General features: G+C 39.1%; 1 protein-coding gene across 1 annotated transcript in view; it reads left to right on the plus strand.

Moving 5' to 3' along the window:
• RUNX2 (RUNX family transcription factor 2) overlaps positions 1-27,385 on the plus strand; it is a 222,206-nt gene that overhangs the window by 59,221 nt on the left and 135,600 nt on the right. The window lies entirely within an intron of this gene.

The following is a 27,385-nucleotide window of genomic DNA, read 5'->3' on the forward strand; positions in this document are numbered from 1 at the left end:
CCGGAGCTGGCGCTGGCGCATGCGCGCTCGGCCAGGTGGCGCGCGGTCTCCTTCCCTCCCTCTCCCCCCCCCACCCCCACGAGCCACTTCCGCCACGCTCTCTGGGGGCGGGGCGTCGTGGAGGGGGCGGGGCGTCGTGGAGCGCGCGAGCGGCGCTCTCCCAGCGCCTTGGGAGTGGCCGCTGGGCCCCGGGCGGGCGACCTTGAACCTGGAGTCAGGTCTTACTTACAGCGGGGGCTGCTGGGAGAGGAGTGGGTGTGCGCTGAGAGCCAAATGGTGCTCCTGGGCCAGGCTTGGATTCTGTAAGAGTGGAGCTGAGAGGGAATCAGTGACCGACTACTGGAAGTTTGTTTTCAAGTTCAGGTCAGAGATTGGCTCCTGTAACTTTGTCTTCAGGAAATGAGCCAGAGAGGGTTTTTAGAATGGTGAATTGAAACGAAGAGATGAGAAAAGACCTGCCGCCCCCATAGTACCGCAGTGCCTAGGGTGGACTGGAACCCTCTCTGGGAACTTGAAACACCAGCTTATTCACTGCACCACTGCCCTCCCTGCCCCTGCACAGTCACTAGAGAGGCGGAGGGAAAGATGGTCCACAATGAAGTCTTTCATTCTACTGGTGTTACCAAACTCTGGCATTTAAGGACCCACGTTTTTATTATTGAATTTTTTTTCTGTATTTTTCCTTAATTTTGGCCTGTTCCTCCTTATTTTTAAGTCTTGCACCCCCTCTCCCCTCTATTAACCTGTACATCCTGTTCTCTCGGATTTGATTGATACAGGTGTAGTTCTTTAAATAATAGGGTGGTAAGACAATGATTTTGGTTACTTTATTCTTTATATTATATGGTCTTGCTAGTTATAGTAACATTCTTTTCAACTGCTTAGGGAAGATGAATAACCATGCTTATGTCTACTCATATGATGTTAAATAATATAACACACCTCATAGAGATTCAACTAACCTTCAGGACTTCTTAAGCGTTACTGCTTCAGTTTTTTCTGCCTATAAATATTTGTGTTCTGAAATAACCCCTTCCTTCCCTTATTTGCTTACAATGTTTAAAAATAGCAGTTTATTTGGTTATTTCCTATGTGGTTGTAGTTGTGTGTAGTTGTGTTGTAGTAGCTGCCTAGTTTTTGTGTTTAGTTTACACTCATATACCTAACATTTCAATATTTGTTAAATACTTCAAGTTCCAAAAGAACCAATATATGTAGGATGTGAAAGCTCACTATAATGTATAAGTCAGCTCAATTCAGTGCTGGGCAAAGTGTAGAACATAAGGAAAAGTAACAAAATTGTCGTAATTTCTTACAAAGGAAGACTGCTTTACTATACAATAGTTGAAAAGCCCTTTCAAATACATTACCAAGAAAATAGAAAATTAAGAGAAAAATTATTACATCTAAGGAAATATAACCCAAAGCAGATAATTTCAATTAAAATTATGTTCAATTGATGTTGCCATAGTAGTTCTTGCACAGGACTTCTACCTGCGTCACATGGAGGCCAGATTTGACCTACTTTTTCAGAATTGAACCCAGATCTTCTTACTCTCAGGCTTCTGGTGTCTAACCAACATACAATCACGCACAACAGGAGTTAATGAAAGTGAGCCATGGAGAAAGGAAACTGAGTTAAATAAGACTCTGGTTGAAGGAGCTAAAAAATTCACTCTTAGGAAATTGTAAATTGTGCTGTTGGCAGAGATCTTAGCTTTGAAGTCACATGTGCTATTCTAATGTTGCTACCTCCTGGAACCTATTAAAATTCATTTTTAAGATTTTGATTTAGCCATAACTTCGTAGTTTGTTAGCACTGCTGTACACAAAGGGTCAACAATATTTTCCATTAAAAACTAGTTTCCATTAGATTAACATCAAATATCCTAAAATATCAATGGTGCTAGTGTATCTTAATCATAACAAAGCTAAAACAAGCTGTGGCTGAAATTAAGTCACTGAGGACTACCACCTCTCGGAAAACTATGTGATTTCCAAAGCATGTGGAGAAAACACATCAGGAGAGCAAGTGAATTGATTACACCACAAGAATGTCTCCATCCCTTGAACAAAGCTGGTAAAGGAAAATGAAGCATTGTTACTGTAGACTTTTACATTTCCCTGACATAATAACCTTCACATGGATTCACTAGTGCAAAGAGAAAGTAAACATACCTAAGTAAAAATGCCCCTTGGCATCTTAAAAGAATGGCTAGATTAGGTAATAAAAGAAGCCCTAATTCTCCAAAGAATAGCAGAAGTCATGCCTAATATGGAACCACTAGTGGCCCGGTGCACGAAATTTGTGCACATTAAAAGTGGGACCCAGAGTCAATTCCCCGCCCACCCATATGTGCTTCAAAATTGCATGAGACCGCTGAAACCGGTTTGGCTCAGTGGATAGAGCGTCGGTCTGCGGACTGAAGGGTCCCAGGTTCGATTCCAGTCAAGGGCATGTACATTGGTTGTGGGCACATCCCCGGTAGGGGGTGTGCAGGAGGCAGCTGGTCAATGTTTCTTTCTCATCGATGTTTCTAGCTCTCTGTCCCTCTCCCTTCCTCTCTGTAAAAAATCAATAAAATATATTTTTTTAAAAAATGCATGAGACCCAAAACCAGGCACCCCCCCCATATTGAGCTAGATCCAGACCCGGCCAGTCCCGCCTTTGTCAAGCCCCGCTGGGCAGGGGGTGTAGCCTCAGTTCCCCAGGCCCAGCGCCAGGATGGGGGGCATGGCCTGAGGTCCCCCAGATGGGGTGGGGGGTGTGCCTTGAGGTCCCCCATCAAGCCCTGCCAGGTGGGGGACACGGCCTGAGATCCCCTGTCACGCCCCCGCTGGGTGGGGGGCATGGCCTGAGGTCCCCTGTCAAGCCCTGCCAGGTGGGGGGGAGGCGTAGCCTCAGGTCCCCTGGCCCGGTGCTGGGGCGGGGGGTGCAGTCTGAGGTCCCCTGTCAAGCACCACCTGGTGGGGGGCACGGCCTGAGGTCCCCTGGCCTGGCACTGGGGCAGGGGGAGCAGCCTGAGGTCCCCTAGCCCAGCACCAGGACAGGAAGCACACCTTGAGGTCCCCCGTCAAGCCCCACCGGGCGTGGGGCGTGGCCTCAGGTCCCCTGGCCTGGCGCTGGGGCAAGGGTCCCGGCCTGAGGTCCCCCAGCGTGGCGCCAGAGCAGGGGGCGAGGCCTGAGGTCCCCCAGCCTGACGCCAGGGTGGGGGGCATGGCCCGAGGTCCCCTGTCAAGCCCCATGGGGGCAGGGGAGGGCATAGCCTCAGGTCCCTGCTGATTGCTCCTTAAGGCTTCTTAAGGCAGTGATGGCGAACCTATGACACGCGTGTCAGCACTGACACTTGTAGCCATTTCTGATGACACACGGCCGCTGAGGTTTATTAAATACAATTATATGTAACAATTATACATTTATGTTATTTAAACTATAAATATCGCAAAATAATGTTTTTTCCTCAAAGTGACACACTACCCGAGTTATGCTCAGTTTTTTGGCGAAGTTTGACACACCAAGCTCAAAAGGTTGCCCATCACTGCCTTAAGGGAACTTGGCCTCAACTGTGGGTGCAGCCATCTTTGTGATGGAGTGATGGTCAATTAGCATATTCCCTCTTTATTAGATAGGATTCTTGTGATAAAGTGGTTTCTTCTCCTCGTGTAAATGCCATAGGGATAGTTCACCTGCAAATTTTAACTCTTGTGATCCATGACTCTTATTAGGATACTTGTGGAGGCATTTTCTTTCCTACATATCAATTATTTTACCCTTTTTTTATATTTGTCTTAGATTTACTAGTATAATGCTTATATCGTAACCATGGCTAGAGCTGCATATTGTTTAGACTTGCATATTGCATTGTTGCTATATTCAGTTAATTTCCTGATATTAAGAACTATTTTTCTTGCAATCTCAAAGGTGCCTTATTTTAGTTTTAGAACAAGTTGTTTCAACAAAAAAAGATTACTGAGTTCTGTGGTACCTGGATAAGTCACTTACCAACATTGGGCTTCAGTTTCCACATCTGTAAAATGAGGTGATCAAACCAAATAACTAAAACCTTGCAGCCCTAACAGTCTGTGCTCCTTTAAATTAGGAATGACCAAAGTTGTACAGAATAATTTCAGCATCCATATTTGTGCTACCAAAAATTACATGAATATATATGCAGGGCTCTTGCTTTAAGCCGATTATCAGAGTTCAACTAGTAATATGCATTTCAAAAGAAAGACCATGTGAAAAAGTATGTACTAATCAAATACGCTGATACCTGGGAGGGTACATTACATAATTATTCAGAGTGTAATCAAATCTGCTACTCATGCTCTGGCCAGTATGCTCAGTGGTCAGAGCATCTGCCCTTGCATGAAGGGTGGTAGGTTCCATTCTGGTCAAGGGCACATACCTGGGTTGCAGGTTCAATCCCTGGTCCTGGTCCAGACATGTGTGGGAAGCAACCAATCAATGTGTCTCTCTCACATCAATGCTTTTCTCTCTCTCCCCCACTCCCCATTCCCTTTCACTCTCTCTAAAAAAAATCAATGGAATAAATACCCTCATCTTCTGGTGAGGATTAAAAAGTAATAATTAGCTTCCCATGCCTTCCAATTATATTTATATATTTCTAAGTAGGAAGAGCAAAACATGATGAGAGAAGAAATGCAGTACTGCCCTAGTCGGTTTGGCTCAGTGGATAGAGCGTCGGCCTGGGTACTAAAGGGTCCCAGGTTCAAGTCTGGCCAAGGGCACATGCCCAGGTTGCAGACTCGATACCCCCAGAGGGGGGTGTGCAAGAGGCAGCCAATCAGTGGTTCTCTCTCATCATGATGTTTCTATCTCTCTCCCTTCCTCTCTGAAATAAATTAAAAATATATATTTTTTTAAAAAAGAATTGTAGTACTGAGCAGCTTGTAGAACTATAATCATGATCCATCCTCTTAGGAACCCTTCATTGTAGGTTTAATACTCTGGGGTCTTTTAAAATTAGTGCTTAGCTGCTGGGAAAATGATGTTTTTGAGATTCAGAGTAAGAAAGGAATCTTAGAATATCAAGGTTTCAAAGGGCCCTGAAATCTCTAGACACATGGAAACTTTGTTGCTCCCATTTCCATGAAATCCAATATGTAATACTTCTTGTCCCCACCCCCCGAAGATAAGGTCTACTCACTGAGGGTGAGTGATGGGTGCTAATTATTTCATTCATTCAACAAATGTTTATTGTAGGTCCACCATATGTCTGAGATCATTCTAGGAGTTGCAGATATAGCAGTGAACCAAAAAAAAAAAAAAAATCATGTCAGCATGAAACTCATATTCTAGTAGAAGTTGGACAATAAACAAAATAAATACCTAAATTATATATGTGTAGAAGCGCATGAGTGTTACAGGGGGAAAAAATGATCCAATAGGGAAGGGATATGGAATGAGATGAAGCACAGGAGGGGTGGAGGATTGTGGATTTTAAACTGAGGAAGGGGTGTTAGAATAATGACTTAAAGAAGGTGAAGACAGCTGCAGATAGCTAAAGAAAGAGCATCCCAGGCAATGAAAATGACCCATGCCAAGGCCCAGAAGTGGAAACAGGCCTAGTAAGTTGCAATAATGGCGAGGGGTCATGTTAGCTGAAGAAGAGTGGCCCTGGAAGAAAAGAGTGTAATGTAAGGTTATAAAGATATTAGAGAGGGCAGATGGCAGAGAGCCTGTATGCCGGGACTGGGAGGCTACTAGCAGAGGATTGACATGATTTTACTTCGGCTTTAAAATAACCTGTAGAGTTACAGGTCCTATTGCAGTTACTCGGCCAAGAGATTATGATAGCCTGTACGTGGGTTGTTAAAGTAGATGCCATAAGACATGGTTGGATTCTGGATACATTTTGAAAAACAATGCTATTTACTGACAGATCGGAATCGAGGTTCTTGAGAAAGAGAGGAATCAAGGAAGACTAAGTCTGACAAACTGGAAAGATGAATTTTCCATGAACTGAGATGAGAAAGACTGAGGATGGAGTGTGTTGGGTGGGTGTAAGAGATCAAGAATTCAGTTGTAGGCACCAATAAGTAAGTTCAGTGTTCATATTATCTGTAATGTTTTTGTCATGATAAGTGCGTTCTTATAGAAATGAAGGAAAGCCCAGCCCAGTGGTTGAGCATTGACCTATGAACCAGGGGGTCACAGTTCAATTCCCAGTCAGGGCACATGCCTGGGTTGCCGGCTCAATCTCCAGTGTAGGGTGTGCAGGAGGCAGCTAATTAATGATTCTCTCTCATCATTGATGTTTCTATCTCCTTCTTCCTTCCTTTCTGAAATCAGTAAAAATATTTTTTAAAAAAGAAATGAAGGAAAGTTTGTATTTGCAACTTTTTATAATAATCATTTAATTATATTCCAATCCTGCTTCCAGACTAGAGGTCTATCTAGACATGTATAACATATGTCAAGGAATAATTTACTTTTGTTGTAAGAAGACGTGAAGAAAGTTGAACATCCCCTGTAAAAAATAATAATAATAATAACTTTTGGGGGGTAAGTCAGTCAGTCAATACCTGGAAGTAAAGTAGAGACAAATATGTAGAAACATCCAGTCCCCCAAAGTATTTTCATTGAAATATTTGAATGTAAAACTGAATATATTCAATGAATTTTTTGAATTACTGCCTCCATTTTATTGCATATGCATTTTTTTATTGCGCATGGGAACAGAGCCAAAAATTAATCAGTGCCATGAGTGAAATAAACCACAGTATGGTTAATGCAACCTGTTATTCCTAGTTCACACTCTGAAGCTGGATGCAATAAACCTATTTTGATTAAGGAGTGCTCAGATCAATTGTTAAATAGTGATCAGGGAACTATATCCCCATATTTGACCGAGTCATTTTTATTTTTAGCTTTTTATAGATGCAGCATAAGCTATATTTTCTCTTTTTAGGCTATATTTAAAATAACCATATTAATTTAGTCAGATATAGTGAAGAAAATATGGGCCTTGGTGCCACTAACTAGCCATAATACCCTGGACAAATTATTCAACCTGTCAGAAAATATGTAACTATTACACTGTAAAATAGGAACAAGAACACCTATGTGGTAGTTGTTATCAGGATTTAAATGAAAAGTTCCTGACACGTTGAAAATGTTCAGTAATTTATAGTTAATGTCTTCCAGTTTTTAATTAGTTATTAAATAATTTTATGATGTTTGTATTTTTGATGTATTAGACATCAAAATAAATTAAATACAAGATCCCATATCAAGTTTTAGGGTTTTATATTTTCTGAATTCAATAAATATATGTCAATATGACAATTATTTTTTTAACAAACATTTATTGAGGACCCTTTAAGCACATCAGTCATTCTTAGGCCTTGGAGAAATAATGATAAATAATACAGAGTTTCTGCCCTCAAAAAGACTTCTTACTGATAAATTTAGGAGTGACAAAGGTATATAAATAAGAGCACTGGTGCTATGATAATACAGAGTGGACAAAAGTAGGTTTACAGTTGTCCACATGGAAAATAATGTAATAATTTATAAATAATGCAAGAATAAACTCTGTTTCATGTACTCACAGCTGTAAACCTACGTTTGCTCACCCCCGTTTGTACCCAAGATGTCAGCTGAGATCTCCGTGCATCTAAGTCCTAAGTTGAGATTGGCTCACCTCCATTCCTCCTCATTTGCAGGCCCAATGCCCAAATCAAGATACCAGGGGAGCTAATGTCCGCACAGTCCCCTCTTGCTCTGAACTTCCACTTGTGCTAAATTCATCAAGTTGTGGATGACCTGCCAACTGTCCTTGTTCCACAAACATTCACTCCTATGTGGAATTTAAACCTGTTTCTAGAGTTCACCCCAAAGCTTTTTCACAGAGCTCTGTGGAGGAACAGCTGATTTTACTAAAGTTTTAAAATGATGAAAAGTGGTTTACATCGCAGAAGCACAATATAATGTAAATGCCTATTGTAAGAATTCCCCTTGCCACACACTATGTTTCTCTACAGTGCCCCCTTTCTTTCCATTCTATCTTTTTCTGCTCTTCCCCACCTGCAAATCCCTAGTAATTTCTAATGCTGAGCAGTTTGGTTATCTTTTTTATTTTTCTTAGATTCCAACAGCCCCAGACCTTTGAAGGCTTACTAATAAATTTTTTATACAATTTGGAGATCATTGCCTTCAAAACTATCATCTGTAATATAAATTATCTTACTTTCCTATGTGTAGATTATAACAGACACAAAGTAGAGAGTAATTATTTGAAGACATTACGTGTTGACGGAAAAGAAAAGGTGTCAAGACAGGCAACCTCTCTGAGCCTCACTTGCTTCATTCATGAAATGAGGATGATACAAACTTCTAAGTCTTATTGTGAGGATTATGTGAAAATATAAAGTACCTGGCACATAATATGCACTTAGTAAATGTTGGTTTTCATTATTATGACTATCAGGAAGATGGCTCAAAAGCTGAGTCTTGAAAGATGAGTAATCGTTGAGCACAATGAGGAAGGATAATATAGGCAGAGGGAGCAGCATGAGCAAAGTCGCAGTGTGTTAGAGGGAATTTCATGTTACTCAGCATGATAGGATCATAGGGTGTAAGAAGGGAAGGCAGAAACTTGGTAGAAGCCAGATCAAAGAAAGTCTTATTCATTATGTTAAGGAATTATACTTTAATTTTTTTAAATGGGGGACCTTGGAAATATTTTGTTTTTTTAATGCAATGACATGATTAAATTTACTTGGTAGTAACTTGGCAGTAACATGCAACAAAGGATGGAAGGGTAAAAAATTGGAAAGACCTAACAATTCAGGAAAGAGATGATATGGGCTGGTGCTATGTCAATGCAGTATGAAATGATAGAAGGTGACAGGAAAAATACTAAATGGGAAAAATACTAAGAAAGTAGAATTTATAGGACTTAGCCATTGCTATGGAAGCAAGACAAAGAGAGCAAATGCAAGGATGGTTCTAAGATTTCTCAACTTGTTGAGTGGCAGGTTAGACATTTTGAGTTTAAGGTAACCACACAAAATTTCAGGTGGCTGTAACCAGTAGCAAAGTGGACTATTCAGACAGAATGGTAGAGATGGAAGCTAGAATAATGTCTGGAGCCCAAGAGAGTAGCTAGACATCTAGATTTGGGAACTAGCAGCATACAGCATACAACATACAATATTCTACACACATCACTTAGATATGGAATTTAGCTCCGTTCCTAGATTTAGAACTAAAAATATTCTCACAGAATCTGTGTGGTCACAACTGAAGCCAGTAGGAGGCAGTGAAGTGCCCAAGAGAGCATGCTTTGAACAAAGAGAAGTGAATCAAAGGTTGGGTTCTAGACATCCATATTCTATGCGAGAGGGGAAGGAAGAGTCTTACAAAAGAACACTGAGAAAGTGGTAGTGTCACAGAAACCAGGAGAGCAGAGAGATTCAGGGGGTTAATGGGACTCAAATGAGAATTAGAGCTAATTGGACTTAGCCAGTTCAAAATAACCTTTGGCAAAACAGCCTCAATAGAGAGATTAGAAACTTGGTTGTAGTGATTTGAAAAGAGAAAATAAGGGAGTTGAAAAATCAAGTGAGTTATTCTTTCCAAGAAAGTGGCTTGTAAAAATAAATAGAGTAGCTAGAGAAATATTCAGAATCACAGGATAGATTTCCAAGATCAAGGACTTGACCTTACTTATAAGTTTTGGAGAAGAAATTGGTAAAGAGGGAAAGATTGAACACTTGAGACAGAAGAGGGACAATGACAAAATCTCTAGGATGTAAAGGGAATTAGATACTGGAAGACATGGGAGGGTTTTCGATCAATAGATTGGAAAGTAAGATGAGCCTTAAAATGGAAATGGGATAGACTGGAGAAATGAATAAGAACTTGAGGCAGTTCATATTCAATGACTCCAATTTTCCCCGTAAGAAAGTGGGGATGCTGAAAAAGTAGGAGTGATATAGTAAAACGAGTATGAGGTGATGACGTTTTGTTGAACCACTGGGGAATGGGAGAGAGATAACTAAGGACTTTGAGGTTGAACATAGTCAGTCCAGGGAATAGAGCAGTGGTCCTCAAAGTGTGGTTGCAATATCTACATCTTGTTAGTGAAAATTTCAGGCCCCACCCCACACCTATAGGATCAGAAACTCTGAAAACGGATCTCAAAAATCTACTTTAATAAGCCCTCCAGGTGATTTTGAATTTAACTAATGTTTGAGAACAACTTCTGTAGGATTTGTGACTTCCCCCAATTAGCAACTAAATGATAAAGCATAAACTATGCCACTCAATCACATTCTTGTCATCTTTAGTATCATTTTCCATATTATAGTAAAATACATTTATTCAGAAAAATATTCTTAAGGATTTTAAAAACTTTGCTGGTTTCTCTCTGAAAATGGGTGTCATATAAGGTTTAAAAATCTAAACAAAAAGAATCCTTTCTTCCAAATTTTACAAAGCAGATATGTACTATAAAATATTTTTCCTTCTCTACTCAATTTGTACATTTATAATAGAGAAAAATAAAATTATTGTTCACGGCATCAAAAGTATTCAGTAATTCACTGTATAGTAGCAGTTCTCAAATTATATTCCTGCATTAGTATTATCCCATTGTAACTAAATAGTAGTGATCATTTCTCAATTCATGGGGAGAGTGTTTATGAATTTTCTCGATTTTAAGTATTCTCCCATAAATTTTTCTTAAACTTTTGGCCCTTGCAACTGATTATCTTGCAACAAGTGCTAATAGATTACAAAATAAATGTACAAATAGTAAATGAATAATAATGAAACATAAAGTGAGCCAGTCAAGCTTAGTTTGACAGTTTTTCTATAACTGTTCCTGGCTGAGATTTTTATATTACATACTAATAATACAGTCATTTTCTACTACCATTATCCCATTAATGTTGCCTTTGCACAAATATTTGGAGCTTAACTTGGAACTATTTTCAGGATCTGAGCAATGTTATTTTGATTACCTTAAACAATGGAAAAGCTAACAGTCATAGTCTGGAAGTATCTTAAAGACTTATTTTACAGCCAAATATGTAGGTGGGTGATTAAGAAGAGAGGTTAGTTAGTCACAAAGCCTAGAAAAAGTAGAATTAGAATAAATTGGCATGACAGGTTTGTTTACTGTGGAGAGGGGTGGGAAAAGATAGATGGGTCAGGCTACCAGCATCCTAATATTACTCAAGAATTCAAATTAGGTACCTAACTCCCTTTATCTTGATAGCTTGGCTTCTGTGAAGCTTCCTCAATGATATGATGATCAAGCTGATAGGAAGGTTCCTTTCGCCCAACAGTTATGTTTCCTCATGCCAATCAATAACTCAGCGTTTGGGACTTTATGCTGGGTCTCTTATGAGTTAGAGTGAGTCAGCTCTGGAGCAGTGATAATGTTGCCAGGTGACAACTGGGGAGCCAAACCCCAGACTCCAACTTTACCATTATAGGCTCAGACAGCCCTCCTTGGCAGCACCCTAACCTGGAGACCTGCCTGTCTTACAGGAAACAGATAAATTAGCATGTATTCATTCACTTCATAAAGGATTATGTGCTTTATGAAAGTATTTTAAAACACAAGGAACTTAAAGTGGATGAGAAACTGGTAAATGACTTTTATCAGTCTTGATGATGTGGTGGGGTTGTAATTGTGTATTGAGCAATCATGCACTTGAGTTTAGCAGTTAAAGGAAGGAAGAAAACAAGATGGAAGATGGGAAGGGTAATTGGATAAATAAAAAGAGATTTGGTTGTTTTGTTTTGAGGTTCTCCCCTCCATACCCGCCCATGAAAAGGACACTAGATCAAAAGAAGCCAGTGGAAACAGAGATATGAAAGTCATGTGGTAGAAGGGGGATGAGAGATATCCAGACTCCCCAAGAAGATTTGGATTGTAAGGCAAAGGAGCAGGTTTTGTTTGCTTGTTTGTTTGTTTTTTTCTGGGGAAGACTCCTTCAAAATTACTCTGAAATATAACATTTAGAGGCAAAAATGACAAAACTGAAGCTACCTTACTTTGGGCACATCATGAGACAGCAGGCTTCTTTGGTGGGGGAGGAGGAGGAGGAGACAGATAATGCTCTGAAAAATAGATGGTAGCATAAAAAGAGGAAGACCATAGGCATGAGTCTACAGGAGCTGAGCATCACTGTTGAGGGCAGGACATGGTGCATGACTCATTCACAGGGTGCCAGGAGTCAGACTAAACAGCACATAACACATACTTTTAAATGCATAACCTTATTATTATAGAATGCCTCTCTTTCGTCTGATCAGGTATCTCTCAACTTTTTATTTACCAGATATGAATTAAGTCCCTTTCAAATTAAAGGAAGAAAAAAGATGTGATCCCTGTCCTAGAAGAGCTTCAGTCTAACAGGAGAAATCTATACTAATAAAAGGGTAATGTGCTAATTAGACCGGGTCGACCAGACATCTTCTGGACGTCCGACTTCCTTCCAGACAGTTAGAGGGCGACCAGGCTGGCAAGGGGGACAGTTAAGAGGTGGCCAGGCTGGCAGGGGGGCAGTTAGGGGGAGGTCAGACCAGCAAGCAAAGGCAGTTAGGGACAATCAGGCAGGCAGGTGATTGGTTAGGGGCAATCAGGCAGGCAGGCAGGTGAGCAGTTAGGAGTCAGCGGTCCTGTATTGCGAGAGGGATGTCCGAGTACCGGATTAGGCCCCCTCCCCCAGGCCAGTTAAGCTCTGGTAAAATAGTTTCTCCTGAGGGCAGGTAAAGGCAGGGCAGAGTTCAGCTGAATAGAGTGCTCTGGGTGTATTTCAAAACGTCTGCTTTTCCCATCTTTCTGTGGGAAGTTCCAGGGTAGTTTTCTCTGATCTTCACCCTGAGAACCTAATGAGTCTCCTGAAGGTAAAACTAGTGACTGTATCGAGTCCTCCTTTGGGTGGGTCCCAGGAGTTTTTGTTTCTCAAGCTGGTCCACAAGCCTAGTCTCCAGCAATTACAGATACGCTTGAAGTGCTGCTACCGGCTCCACTGGTGGTTTCTGTTCCTGGTGCGCTATGATTTTCTGTCTCTCCAGTGTTTGGGGCAGTGGTTTGCCCTGTAACCTCAATTCTCTGATGGATCTAAGAAGAGCTGTTGATTTTCAGTTCATTCAGCTTTTTTCTTGTGAGGAAGGAAGGGACAACGTCTAATCTTTTGGACTGGAAACGGGAAGTCTATTTCACTTTCATATATAGAATTAATCTGTGAGTATTAGAACTCTAATATTCACTCTAACAGTTGAAGCCACTCTAGTGTTCAATGGTAGAATGACACACTGTTTAACGTCAGATATAGTTGTTAACCCCCCTGGGTGTTAGGTTATTTTAGCTGAATCATCCACCCATCTGAGTTCATACTTACTCATCTGTAAAATAAGAGTAATACCCATCCTTCTTAAATCACAGGCTTAGTGGGAGGTAAACTACAAATATACAAAAAGACATTGAACAAGAAAGAAGTGTCACAAAAACTCAATGAACAACAAAGCAATTTCTGTGCTTCTTTTCCTTATACTGTAGCCTATAAAAGTAAACATTTCAAATGAGTCATGCATTGTTCAACCCAAAACCTTTTTAAACCACTGTATTAATTACAAAAATATTCTTTGCTTTTAAAATATGTTTCTTAGTTGAGTAATTGCTTTAAAACTAAGGTAGAGTTTAAATCTGAATAGGTATGATCTAATGACAGGCAATTGTAAAGCTTTAGTATAGAAAACTAATATATTATATATTATTGAGTGCATTTGTTAAAATAAATATTATATAAAACAGAAGTAGATTCCGTATGAATAATGAAAATACCTGAGATTTTTAGTAATATAATTGTCTAGGATTTTTAAAAACTTTATTAAGGTATAATTTATATATTACAACATTCAATTATTTTTATTATATGGTTTTAGTAAGTTCACTGAATTGTGTAACTATCATCATAATCTAGTTTTAGAATGTTTTCATCACCCCCCCAAATTCTTTTTTTTTTTAATTCTTTATTGTTGAAAGTATTACAAATGTCCCATTTTCCCCCATTGACTCTCTCCAGCCTGTTTCTCCACCCCCAACCCCCACCCCAAGCCTCCAGGACCCTATTGTCTGTGTCCATGGGTTATGCATATATGCATACAAGGTCTTTGGTTGATTACCTCCCACCCACCCACCCTCCCCCACCTTCCCTCTGAAATTCCACACTCTGTTCCATGCTTCCATGTCTCTGGATCCACTCCATTCATCAGTTTATTTTGTTACTTAGATTCCACATATGAGTGCAATCATGTGATATGTGTCTTTCTCTGACTGACTTATTTCACGTAGCATGATACTTTCCAGGTCCCTCCAAACTTCAAGTTATACTACAAAGCCACTGTAATCAAAACAGCCTGGTATTGGCAAAAGAACAGGCATAGAGGAACAGAAGAGAGAACCCAGAAATCTACCCAAGCCATTATGCTCAATTAATATTTAACAAAGGAGGCAAGAGCATACAATGGAGTCAAGAGAGTCTCTTCAATAAATGGTATTGGAAAAATTGGACAGATACATGCAAAAAAAAAAAAAGAAACTAGACCACCAACTTACACCATATACAAGAATAAACTCAAAATGGATAAAAGACTTAAATGTAAATCAGGAAACCATAAAAATCCTAGAAAAAACCATAGACAGCAAAATCTCAGAATAGATTTACAGATACATCTCATAGGGCAAAGGAAACTAAGGAGAAAATAAACAAATCAAAAATAAAAAGCTTCTGCACAGCAAAGGAAACCATCAACAAAACAAAAAGAGAGCCCACTGTATGGGAGAACATATTTGGCAATGATACATCTGATATAAGGAAGACAAACAATCCAATTAAAAATTCTTTATATCCATTTACAGTTAATCTCTGCTCCATTTCTCAGCCCTAAATAAACACTAATTTACTTTCTCTTTATGTAGATTTGCTTATTCTGAACATTTTATATAAATAGAATCATATATTATGTAGTGGTTTGTGTCTGGATTCTTTCATTTAGCATAATGCTTTCAAGGTTCACCTTCTAGCATTTATCAGCATTTCATTTCTTTTTATTGCAGAATAACATTATTTATTGAATGGATATACCACATTTATTTATCTATCTACCAGTTGATGAATAGTTGAGTTATTTCCACTTTTTGACTATTATGAATAATGCTCTTATGAATAATACATATACACATTTGAGTATAATTTTTGTGTAGATATCTGTTTTTATTTATCTTGGGATAATCCTAAGAGTAGAATTGCTGAGTCATATGGTAATTTTATGTTTAACATTTTAAGAAACAGTCAAACTTTTTCCCCAAAGTGGCTGAACCATTTAATATTCCTACCAGGACCCTGGCAAGGGTTTCTCAATGGTTAGAGCACCAACCTGCCCACCGAAGGGTCATGGGTCTGATTCCAGGTCAAGGGCATATACCTCTGGGTTGCAGGTTTGATCTTGGCCCAGGTCAGGTTGCATATGGAGGCAATCAAACAATGTGTGTCTCTCACATCAATGTTTCTCTTTCTCTCTTTTCCTCTCTCTTTCTTTTTCTCTCTCTCGCTCTGCCCCTCAGTGAGGATTAAAAAAATTTTTTTAAATAAAATAAAACATTCCTACCAGCAATGTTTGAGGGTTCTGGTTTCTCCACATCCTATTTTCTATCTGGTTATAGGCATTTTAATAGGTGCGAAATTATTTCTCATAGTGCATTTAATTTGCATTTCCCTAATGACTAATGACGCCAGACTTGTGATACTTGTTAATATTTCAAGAAAGGCATATAAAGCCACTTACATACCTTCTTTGGTGAAATGTGTATAACACCAAAATTAAAGAATTACAGATACATTATTTAGATTCAATTTGTTTTTGTTAAAGAATTGCACATATGCGTTAAACATAATTGTAGTACAGTTAATTATCTTTAAACTTATTAAATAACTAGAGGCCTGGTGCACGAGAGGGTGCAGGCCAGGCCGAGGGACCCCACTGGTGCATGATCAGGGCTGAGGAGGGACATGGGAGATTGGCCGGCCGGGGAGGGACCGCGGAAGGGCTCCAGGGCATGTCCGGCCTGTCTCACTCAGTCCCGATTGGCCAGACCCCAGCAGCAAGCTAACCTACCAGTTGGAGCGTCTGCCCCCTGGTGGTCAGTGCACATCAATAGTGACTGGTCGACAGGTCAACTGTCTGCCCCCTGGTGGTCAGTGCACGTCATAGCGAGCGGTTGAGCAGCCTTAGCATATCATTAGCATATTACGCTTAGTTGAACGAACGACCAGATGACTGGACACTTAGCATATTAGGCTTTTATTATATAGGATAACACAACAGAATATCAACATTGACCTGCTAAAGTCCTCACAGCAAGGATCCTGTCTCATCTTGGTATTTCCTGCATCTAACATTGAACCTAACATTGCGTCTAAAACATTTCATGGGTTTAATGGATGTTTATTAAATGGTTTATATTCAAGTTTGAAAATCCAGACTGTGTGAAGTTGTGTTTTTGTTGTTGTTGTTGTTGTTTTAACGTTGCCAGGGGTTCCAGTGAGCTGCCTCCTTGGCTTTGGGAAACATGGCAATATAAGAGTGCAAGCTGTAGATTCAGGTTGCCTGGCTTCACTCCTTTCTGTGTGCACTTGAGAATATTACTTAGCCTCCTTTATTAGGCCCAGGTTCCTCACGGAGTAACTATACTTGCGGCACAGAGTTGTGATGAGAAGTAGATGGGGATATCCATGCAAAGCTCTTAGCATAGTGCCTGGTCACAATTAGTGCTACTAAACATTAGTTACTATCACTGTGGTTGTCAGAGTCTGAACAGCCAGACTTCAGCTATAGCTTTGATTAACAGAGAGATAAGTTAGCTGCTTTCCCCCCTCAATTTCCCCTTAAAATATGTTTATATGTGTATGTTTTCTTTTGAAGCCAATACACATAACATTACAAATATTCAAAAGATGATATGTAAAGAGAAATGTTTTAAAGAGATTGGCAACTAAATACAATGTGGTATCTTTATCACGAATCCTTGCATATTAATACATGTTATTTTATTATATTCTAGCATATAATCCCCAAGTATAACTTTTTCCCCCTAATACATCTTAAATCTTCATCTCAAAGTCAGGCGGCCCCTCAAAAGAGCACCTCTAACTTTCACACCAATAGTCATCTAGAGTTCCAATTTAGTCTTTCCTCCTTGTATCATGAATAGCTATCTTTTAATGAGTGCTTAGGAGGCATGTGCTCAAACACACTTGATCTCTAATCCTTACAACAACCTAGAAAAGTAGGTATCATTTGCCCCATTTTACACACAAAGAATTTGAGACTCAAGGTGGTTGTATAATTTTCTCAAGTCACACAACAGATAGAGCTTAGATTTAACCCAATGTTTGTGTGACTCCAGAGGTATCTTCTCTTGCAGAAAAGGAGTTTCAAGTTTTTTTTTTTTTTTTACCAAAACAAACTGTAAAGAAATTTCTAATTGGGCATAACAAGTCACTGAGATACCTGGACTGTGAGATGGAGTTTGGCGGACTGAATATGGGATTACGTGGATAGGAATGATGCTTAGAAAAATGAGTGATGGACTTCACATGAGTTTTTCCTCCTCTTCCATTTTTCTGCTACTCCTCACCCCACAGTTTCCTCCTCTGTTTATCTTTATGCTAATAAATGGTCCAAAGTAGGAGCAGAAATGAACAAGATCAGCATTGGAAGCAGAGAGAAGTGCCCAGATCCTAAAGTGACTTCTTTTTTCTCTTCTCCTTTTCCCTTTCTCTTTTTCCTATTTCTACTTTCTTTCTCCTTTCTATGTCTCCTGGTTTCTTTCTTTTATCCTCTAAATTAAGGAGGTGAGAAAAGGAGATACACAGGAAGGGAGGGAGGGAGGAGGGAGGAAAGGAAGGAAGGAAGGAAGGAAGGAAGGAAGGAAGGAAGGAAGGAAGGAAAGAAAATTTGGAGTTGGGAGGATGGAAAAAATGGGGAGAAATATTGGCAGTGGTCAGGTCTTAGGGTACAAGTCAAGGTTTTCTCTCCTCTTTCTTTGCTGCTACTTTCCCATCACTGGTTATGTCTCTAGTAATAGAACACCTCTAGTCTCAGTAAGTGGTAACCAAGGAAGAGTGGGTAAAGCTACTTGTCAACTGATGTTTGGTCATTAAAGGATATAGATAAGATGGGCTCAAATCCCTACTCCCAAGGCTTCTCCAAATCCCAAGGAGTTGATAGTCTTGTGGTCTCCAGTTCTAACTTCCTGATTCCACTAAATTTGGCTTCTCCCCTCTGTCTTATATATTCTTTCATCTCAATTTCTGCATCTCTTTACACCTGGAACTCAGCCCCTTTCCCTGATGTTTATTATTTAAAAACACCATTCTCACAAGGCCTCTTTGTGTAGAGTGAGCTTTACCGAAGGTAAGGAGAAATGAAGAATTACAGTGCAGCACAAACAACTTAAAATTGAATACAATACATCCCTGTCTTTAAAATGCTTGCAGCTGTACTAATTCATGCAACCTTCTTTGAAATTCTTTTTTTTTTTAGAAAGATGAATTTCTGTAGAGATAGGACAATGATAGATGTACAGTTGTGTGATAAAGCAAGTGTAACAAAATATTAATGTAGAATGTAGGTGGTAAGCAAATGGGTGTTCACTGTAAAAATTCTTTCAACACTGCAGTTTGCTTGAAAAATTTTATAATAAAATATTGGGCGGGAGCGGGGGGGTGCGGGGAGAGGAATCCCTTCTGTCTCTCTGCCAAGTCATTTAGTCATCTATCCTACATACACTCCCTCTCTTCAAGTCTGGATTTTCTCCACAGTAGGGAAACCCTGCCAAAATTTCTGTTCATTTCTAATGGAAAACAGTTCAACTTTCTTTGTTGCATTATCTCCTACTATTCAGACCTTTATTATCTTCTCACCCAAGCTGCTTAAAGCCTTCTCCTAAACAGAGATTTCCTTAAGAATTCTTTAAGAGCAGGAACTATCTTATATATTTTATGTACTCTTTAATGCATTTAATAGTGCCTGTCCATAAGAGATGCTGAATATATACAAGAGGGCATATGAAGCTGAGAAAAGTAGGTCTAAGTCCTGGATCTGTCACTAATTATGTGACCTTGGACTCACTGTAATAACTTCTCTGAGTCCATTTGAAAGTTTCCTAATCTGAAAAATACATATGGTTGTTTTTTTTTTTTTTTTTTTTTTTTCAATTTAATTTAATTTAATTATTTATTTTATTTTTTAAAGTATTACAACTAGTAGTACATATGTCTCCTTTTTTTTTCCAATTGACCTTCCGCCAGCCTCCCCTACCCCCCGGCACATGCCCTCACCCCCCTCCCAGTGTCTTGCGTCCATTGGTAAAATACATATGGTTTTTTAAAAATGCCTACCTTACAGGATTGCCATGAGAATTAAATTGGATAATGTGGGCTTTTTAAGATTATAACCAGTAATTGATCAATTGGATAATGAAAAGAGGGCAAAAACTGTTTATGTGACTGACTGTTGGGGGGTCCCTGCCCTTCTGACTAATGAGCAACAGGCAGTGCAGCCCAGCCGGGGTGGCTCAGTGGTTGAGCATCAACCTATGAACCAGGAGGTCATATTTGATTCCTGGTCAGGACACATGCCCAGGTTGTGGGCTGAAACCCCAGTGTGTGGCGGGCAGGAGGCAGCCAATCAATGATTCTCTCTCATCATTGATGTTTCTATCTCTCTTTTCCTCTATGAAATCAATAAAAATATATTTAAAAAACCACCACCACCACAACAAAAAAACAAAAGTCAGTGCATTTTTCTAATGTGGAAGCTCAGCTTCTTCCAATGGCCTTCCTTCTCCCATTCCCAGTTTCAACCGTGGTGGCAGTCCTCTTAAATGAGCTACGGTCCAGATGGTTTTAGTGCTGCTACTTTCTGTAGCGTCCGTGTGGCACAAACAAAACTCGGCATCCTTGTCAATGCAAACAATAGTAATGTGGATACCTAACTTCTCTTTGTCTTCAGCTTTGGGTCCTAGTGCCTTGGGTTCTAGTAGTTACTTCTAGAACCTCAATAAATGTCCCATTCAACAACTGTTACACTATGAGAAATGAATTAGATAATGCAAGGGGGGTTGGTTAATTATATTCATAGAATGTACAATAGTATTTCACTGGGAATTTTTATCTTCCTCTCCACACATTTTCTTTACCCATTTAAGAATTTCTTTACCACTTCACTTTCTTGAAAACAATTTAAGCATTCCTTGTCCTCTTTTTTTCTTAAATCCTCACCAGAGGACATTTTTTCATTGGTTTTTAGAAAGAATGGAAGGGAAGAGGAGAGACAGAGAGAGAAATATCAGTGTGAGAGAGACATCGATTGGTTGCCTCTCGCATGCATGGGCTGATGCTCTATCCACTGAGTCAAACTGGCTAGGGCCCTTGTCCTCTTTTAATGTGTCTACTTTCTTAGCTGAAGGTGATATCAATGGGAATATATATATATATTTTTCAGAGAGGAAGGGAAAGAGAGATATAAATAGCAATGATGAGAATCATTGATTGGCTGCCTCCTGCATGCCCCCTACCAGAGATTGAGCCTGCAACCGTGCATGTGCCCTTGCCTAGAATTGAACCCGGACCCTTCAGTCCCCAGGCCAACACTCTGTCCACTCAGCCAAACAGGATAGGGCTATAAATAGGAATTTAAAAATAATCATTTCCTTAGCAACTGGCAAATTTTGCAAATTGCCTCTTACTGAGTTTGGAATTGCAAAAATCATATACCACAAGCTGAATTTTGAAAGATCAGTTAATATCAGGATGTCTTCAGAGCAAGTCATTTGAAACCAGTATTTAAACAGAAGAATACAAAAGATTTTAAAGACCCCTAAAATGGTTTGACCCAAATTGATTAATTATTAACATTTTATTGGTTTTCAGTGAATATTTTAGGAATTTTTATAGAGATTCTTATAAAATGCCAAAAGATAATAATCAGTTATATAAGGCATGTTTTTAAAATATTGGATATAGCCTGGCCAGCATGACTCAGTGGTTGAGCCTTGACCTATGAACCAGGAGGTCATGGTTCAATTCCCTGTCAGGGCATATGTCCAGGTAGTGGGCTTGATCCCCAATGCTGCCTGCAGTCGATCAGTGATTCTCTCTCATCATTGATGTTTCTCTCTCTCTCTCTCTCTCTCTCTCTCTCTCTCTCTCTCTCTCTTTCTCTCTCTCACTCTCCCTGCCTCTCTGAAATCAATAAAAAATATATTTTAAAAATATTGGGTATAATAATACTTAAATATTCATTTAATATTTAATGGTTCTTTTTTAAGAAAGACATAAACATAAATTTAAAAAACAACAACCTTGCCCTGACCGGTTTGGCTCAGTGGATAGAGCATCGGGTGGTGGACTGAAAGGTCCTAGGTTCGATTCCGGTTGAGGGCATGTACCTTGGTTGCAGGCTTGATCCCCAGTAGGAGGCATCAGGAGGCAGCTGATCGATGTTTCTCTCTAATCGATGTTTCTAACTCGCTATCCCTCTCCCTTCCTCTCTGTAAAAAATCAATAAAAATATATTTTAAAAAACAACAAACCTTTACCACAATGTCTGCAAAACATCTGCAGTTTTAAAAAGTAACCCACACTCATAGGTTATTTTTCTTCTTATGATTATAAAACACAAGTAGATAAGCACAACAACCTTATAGTAAGAATCCAAGTTCATGGCATTAACTGTGTCATTAACACAAAATAGGACTTAAGGATTGCCTTTGTTTTTCTTCCATGGTTGGCAGTGGGATTAAGCTGTCTTTTTCCATACTTAATCAATTTGATTTTCTTTATAATCAACAGAGGTGTGTTGAATTTAGCTTACCAGTGTTGGAAATGTGTAGCCTAATCAAGGAACTAGAACATCTCTGCTACCTTTGATCACCATTCTTCATTTATTGGTGTTCAAACTCCTATTTATTGAGTGCCTGCTGTAAGGTACTGATGCAGGTGCTGGGATTAGCAGTAAGCAAAACAGAGAAGCTCTCATGGCTGACAACCTAATATACTGTATGTGTGAGTTGGGACAAGAGGGAAGACAGACTATGAGCAAATAAAAGGGCAAGCATATACCAAATAGTAAATTACTAGAGAAATGGAGAATAATAAAGCAGAGGAAGAGACATAGGAAATTAGGGCCATTTGGGGGAGAATTGTTATTTCACATGCAACATCTGGGAAGACCTCACTGAGAAGGTGACATTTGAAAGGATAAAGGAGTAGATATTCTGGAAAAAAGTGTTCCAGGAATAAGGAACTGCTAGTGCATCTCCTTGAAGCTCTCTCCTACTCTGAAATGTCTCCATCCACAACGCTGCCTCTCCACTCCTCTGTCCTCTGTGACCTTCGGTGGTGTTTCTCCTCTTCCTTCCTGGTGTGGAAACTGCTTTCTGCTCCTCTCTCTATTATAGCTCATCCATTCTTCTTGGTAGTGTTGTCAATTGACTTTATTAATTCATTCTTTAAAATATCCATGCAATTGAACAGAATTTACAATTCTCAGGATGTCTGTGAGCAACATATTAGACATCAACGTAGACTGACCTGATTGATTTCTCACAGTTTAGAAAAAAAAAGAAAGCTGTGAAATTCATATTTTAGCCAGAGGAAGATTTGCACCAGTCCAGAACCAGAATATCTAATTTTGAAAGATTAGATTTCAATGCTCTCCTTATTAGTGCATTTCTGGAAAGGCAGCGATAGAGACATAAGACCAGGAAGGCTAATGTGTTATAACTGCAAGAACTAGCAAATTTGGAAAAGATTTCAAGAGGTCATCTGGTTCATCCTCCTGCCTCTTGTCAAATCAGTGTTGAAACTGATCCAGGTGCCTGGAAAAATTTTCATGAGTGAGATTCTACAATTTTTCTTTGTAGTCTGATTTAGTGAACTGAGCTGACTTCAAAGAAAATTAATTCACTTAATAGCACTTTCTGTTCATGTTCTTACTCCCTGTTTAATTTTGCTTTCCTCTTCACCCATGCAAACACTGCAATGACTTCATAACTTGTTAATGCTCCATAAAACCTTACTTGTCCATAGACACCACTGCTATTTTCCACCTCTAAATTAATATCTATAACATTTGGCAATTAAATGTGAATTATCATTCCTCTTATAAAGTTGCATTATATGTTTTATTCAATATTTCATGACTGTAAGTATTGTCTTTCCATTCATACCTTCACTACCATAAGCACAAGAACTGGAGCTTAAATGCCTTTTTTTCTGCTTTAGCAAAATACTTATTATCCTATATAATAAAGAGGTAATATGCAAATTGACCATCACACCATCACAAGATGGCGACACCCACAATGGGGGCGGGGCCGGCTGCTCCGCACCTGCCACCAGAGTCCCCTCAGCCCTGCCAGGGGCCTCAGGTCCTCCTGCACCCCCCACTGACTGAGGCTCAGGCAAGCAGGGCCAGCCCAACCACCCAGGGCCAGCCTGAGGTGCAGGCAAGCCTCGGATGGTGGCTGCCCAGCCACACAGGGCCGCCCGAGGCTCAGGTAACCAGGGCCAGCCAAGGCTTGAGCTGCTGGAAGTGGCAGCAGCAGAGGTGTGATGGGGGCGTTGCCTTCTCCTGATTGCCGGGTCGCCTCCCGCCCCTGAGGGCTCCTGGACTGTGAGAGGGGGCAGGTCGAGCTGAGGGACCTCCCCCCTCCAGTGCATAAATTTTCATGCACCAGGCCTCTAGTATATAATAAGCACCGGTAAATCTTTGTTCAGTTTTGCACTAAAGCTGGCTATTATCAGTTTGCTAGAACCCACTGTGCATATCTCTTCTCAACCCAGTGTTTGGTGGCATCATGATGGTAACTTAAAATCAACTGTAACAAGAATATTTACACCATAGAAATTGGCAGATGCTACAAATCAGTAGCCTGGGTTCACATCTTGTGTTACCATTTGGTGAAATACTATTCTGTCTCTCAGTTTCATCTGAAAATAAGGATATTAAATTACCTACTTCATAAAGTTGTCATGAGGAGTATATAAGTTTATGCATGTAAACTACTTAGAAAAATGCTTAGTACATAGTAAATATTTAATAACTGATAGATTAATTTTTATTAAATCATCGCTCTACCTAAATCACAAATTCCAAACCACTCTGTGAAGCTTTCAAGGAAGTCTACAATGTGACTATGCTCGATATGTACAATATCTCCCACAACTGCTTTGCTGTACAGAGGAGCAGACATCCTTGTTGCCTCAATGGATTCTTCTTCACCTACCCCTACAATAAAGAACCTGACTGTGGGATGGAAATCTCTTACTCTATATTCTGCAGTAGAAGGACCACTGACTCTCTGAGAGGCTGGCGCTAAAGTAGTAGCTAGCATGTTCTGATATCCTGACTTCTCAGGTAGAAGTTGTGCCTCATTTTCCACAAAATCACAAAAGAATGTAAGACTCTTCCTATAATAGTTAGTTATGTTACACGTCAAATAGGCTTTCCTTGACCAGATGGGAGTTTGACCAATAGTGTTCCAAACTCCCCCCAACCCCAATCAAATCCTTTTGCAAACAAAATTTGGGAATACATTTCTTCTGAATTGGTAACTGTTTGTATTTGAAAATTGACCAGTAGATGGATTTTCCTTTAATAATTGATTCACATGGGATTTAACTAGAAACTTATGCTTATCTAATATCTTGACCCCAATAAGAGAATAATTAATAGTATTTAAAAATAAGCCAAGCCCAGCCAACCTCTGAACCAGAATGTCATGGTTGGATTCTAGGGCCAGGGCACATGCCCAGGTTGCGGGCTTGATCCCCAATGTGGGGTGTGTAGGAGGTAGCCGATCAATGATTCTCTCTCATCATTGATGTTACTATCTCTCTCTCTCCCTCTCCCCTCCTCTCTGAAATCAATAAAAATATATTTAAAAAAATACTAAAATGACATAAATTTTCTAAACTAATCTCCAGCCTAATCCAACACTAGGAAATAGATGTGCTTTAAGTTATAGATTTTGGTATTCAGAACCATAGAGTTTTTAAAAATAGTTTTTATTAAATATTGAGTAGTATCAAAAGAATATTTGTAAAATATTGTTGAATGTAAAGACTAGCAATACAATGAATATTTATATACCTACCAAAACTGCATATGAAATAAAACATTATTAATACCTGTGAAACCCTGATCTGGTCTCTGATCCACTTCAGAGGTAACTGCAAGCTTGATTTTGGGGTTTATCATTCCCTTGATTTTCTTTATAATTTTACCAAATATTAGTTTCTCCAATATATTATTTAATGTTGCATGTGGTTAAATTTCATATAAATGATTTCATACTTTACTTATTCCTTAGCAACTGGTTGTTTTCTTTTTGAACTTTTATGTGCTATATGAAATATATATAGAAAAGCGTGAACATTATAAGTGTGCTACTTGGTGAATTTCCACAAGTGAAATGTCTGGTATGTTCTGGCATCCTGACTTCTCAGGTAGAAGTTTACCCTGCACTGAGAAAAACAGCATTATAACAACCTAGAAGCCACTGTTGGCCACCTGATAGCCACTACCCTTCTTTCTGCCTGGGGTAACCACTATCCTTACTTCTAACCTTACAGATTAGTTTTGTGTGGTTTTGAATTTTATGTAAAGAGAATCATACAACACATACCCTCTCACTTCTGTCTTTTTCACTTAATATTGTTTTTATGAGACTCATTCTTATTGTTTACATGTAGCTGAATTCTACTCGTTCCCATCGCTCACAGTGTTCCATTGTGTCAATATAGCACTGTTTATCCATTCATTCTCTTGATGATGTTGGCTGGGTGGTTTTCTTTCTGGTTATTATGAGTAATATTGCTATTATCATTCTCCTACATGTCTTTATATTCAACAGATTTGTTGCTTTAGCTCAATATTAGGTTCTTGCGATTCATCCATGATATCGTATGTATTATTGTCCACTCATTTTCACTACTAGCAGTAGTCCTTGGCATATAATATTCCATAATATATTTATCCTTTTAATATTGGTGTTTTCCTAGAGTACATATGTACAGGTTTCTCTAGGAAATAATTTACAACCGAAGTGCTCCTTTTACCCAATTGAGCTCTGAAAAACAGTGGACCCATGCATTCATTTTTAAAATTATTAACTTAATTTTTAAAAATTGAGATGTAATTTCCACACCACAAAATTAAGACTTTTAAAGTGTATAGTTTGATGGTGTTTTTTTTTTAGTATATTCACAAGGTTGTTCAGTGATCACCACTATCTAATTCCAGAATATTTTCATCACCCTATAAAGTAACCCCATACTCATTAGCAGTCTCTCCTTTTTACTTTCTCCCACCAGCCCCCAGAAACACTAATTTACTTTCTTTGTGTCTATATTCTAGACATTTCATATAAATGAAGGCATACGATATGTATGTAGGCTTTTGTGTCTGGCTTCCTTCACTTAGCATAATGTTTCCAATGTTCATCCATGTTGCAGCATGTGTCAGTACTTCTTTGCTTTTTAATCCATAATAATAAAAGCATAATATGCTAATTAGACCAGACGTCCTTCCTTCCAGAAGCCCCTGGCCATGGCGGGGGGGGGGGGGGGGGGAGGGGCCGGGACTGGGGCCAGGGCAGGGGCCAAGGCCCTTACACAAATTTCCTGCATCGGGCCTCTAGTGATTAAATAATATTCCACTGAATGGATATACCACATTTATTTCTCCATTTACCAGTTAATAGAAATTGAGTGGTTTCCATGTTTTGGATGTTATGAACAATGCTGCTATGAATATCTGTGTATAAGTTTTTTATGTGAACATCTGTTTTCTTTTCTCTTGAGTGTAATTGCCGTGTTTTATGGTAATACTGTATTCTGTTTAACTTTAAAGAAACTGCCAAACTGGTTTCCACAGTGACTTTACCATTTTGCATTCACACCAGCAATCTCTCCATATATTCTCCAACACTTGTTAATGTTTATCTTTTTTATTATTGCCATTCTACTGGGTATAGAGTATTATCTCATTGTGGTTTTGATTGGCATTTTTCTAATGACTAATGATACTGAGCATCTTTTCATGTGCTTATTGGCCATTTACATGTTGTCTTTGGAGAAATGTCTACTAGTATTAGGATCCTTTGCCTATTTTTAAATTAGGTTGTTTGCCTTTATTTATATTTTTGGTGTTGTTGAGTTACAAGAGTTCTTTGTATATTTTGGATTTTAGATCCTTATCTAAAAACATATGACTTATAAATGTTTGCTTCCATTTTTTAAGTTGTCTTTTTTTTCTTAATAATAT

This window comes from Eptesicus fuscus, chromosome 10, assembly GCF_027574615.1.
Source record: "Eptesicus fuscus isolate TK198812 chromosome 10, DD_ASM_mEF_20220401, whole genome shotgun sequence".
NCBI classification, from domain to species: Eukaryota; Metazoa; Chordata; class Mammalia; order Chiroptera; family Vespertilionidae; genus Eptesicus; species Eptesicus fuscus.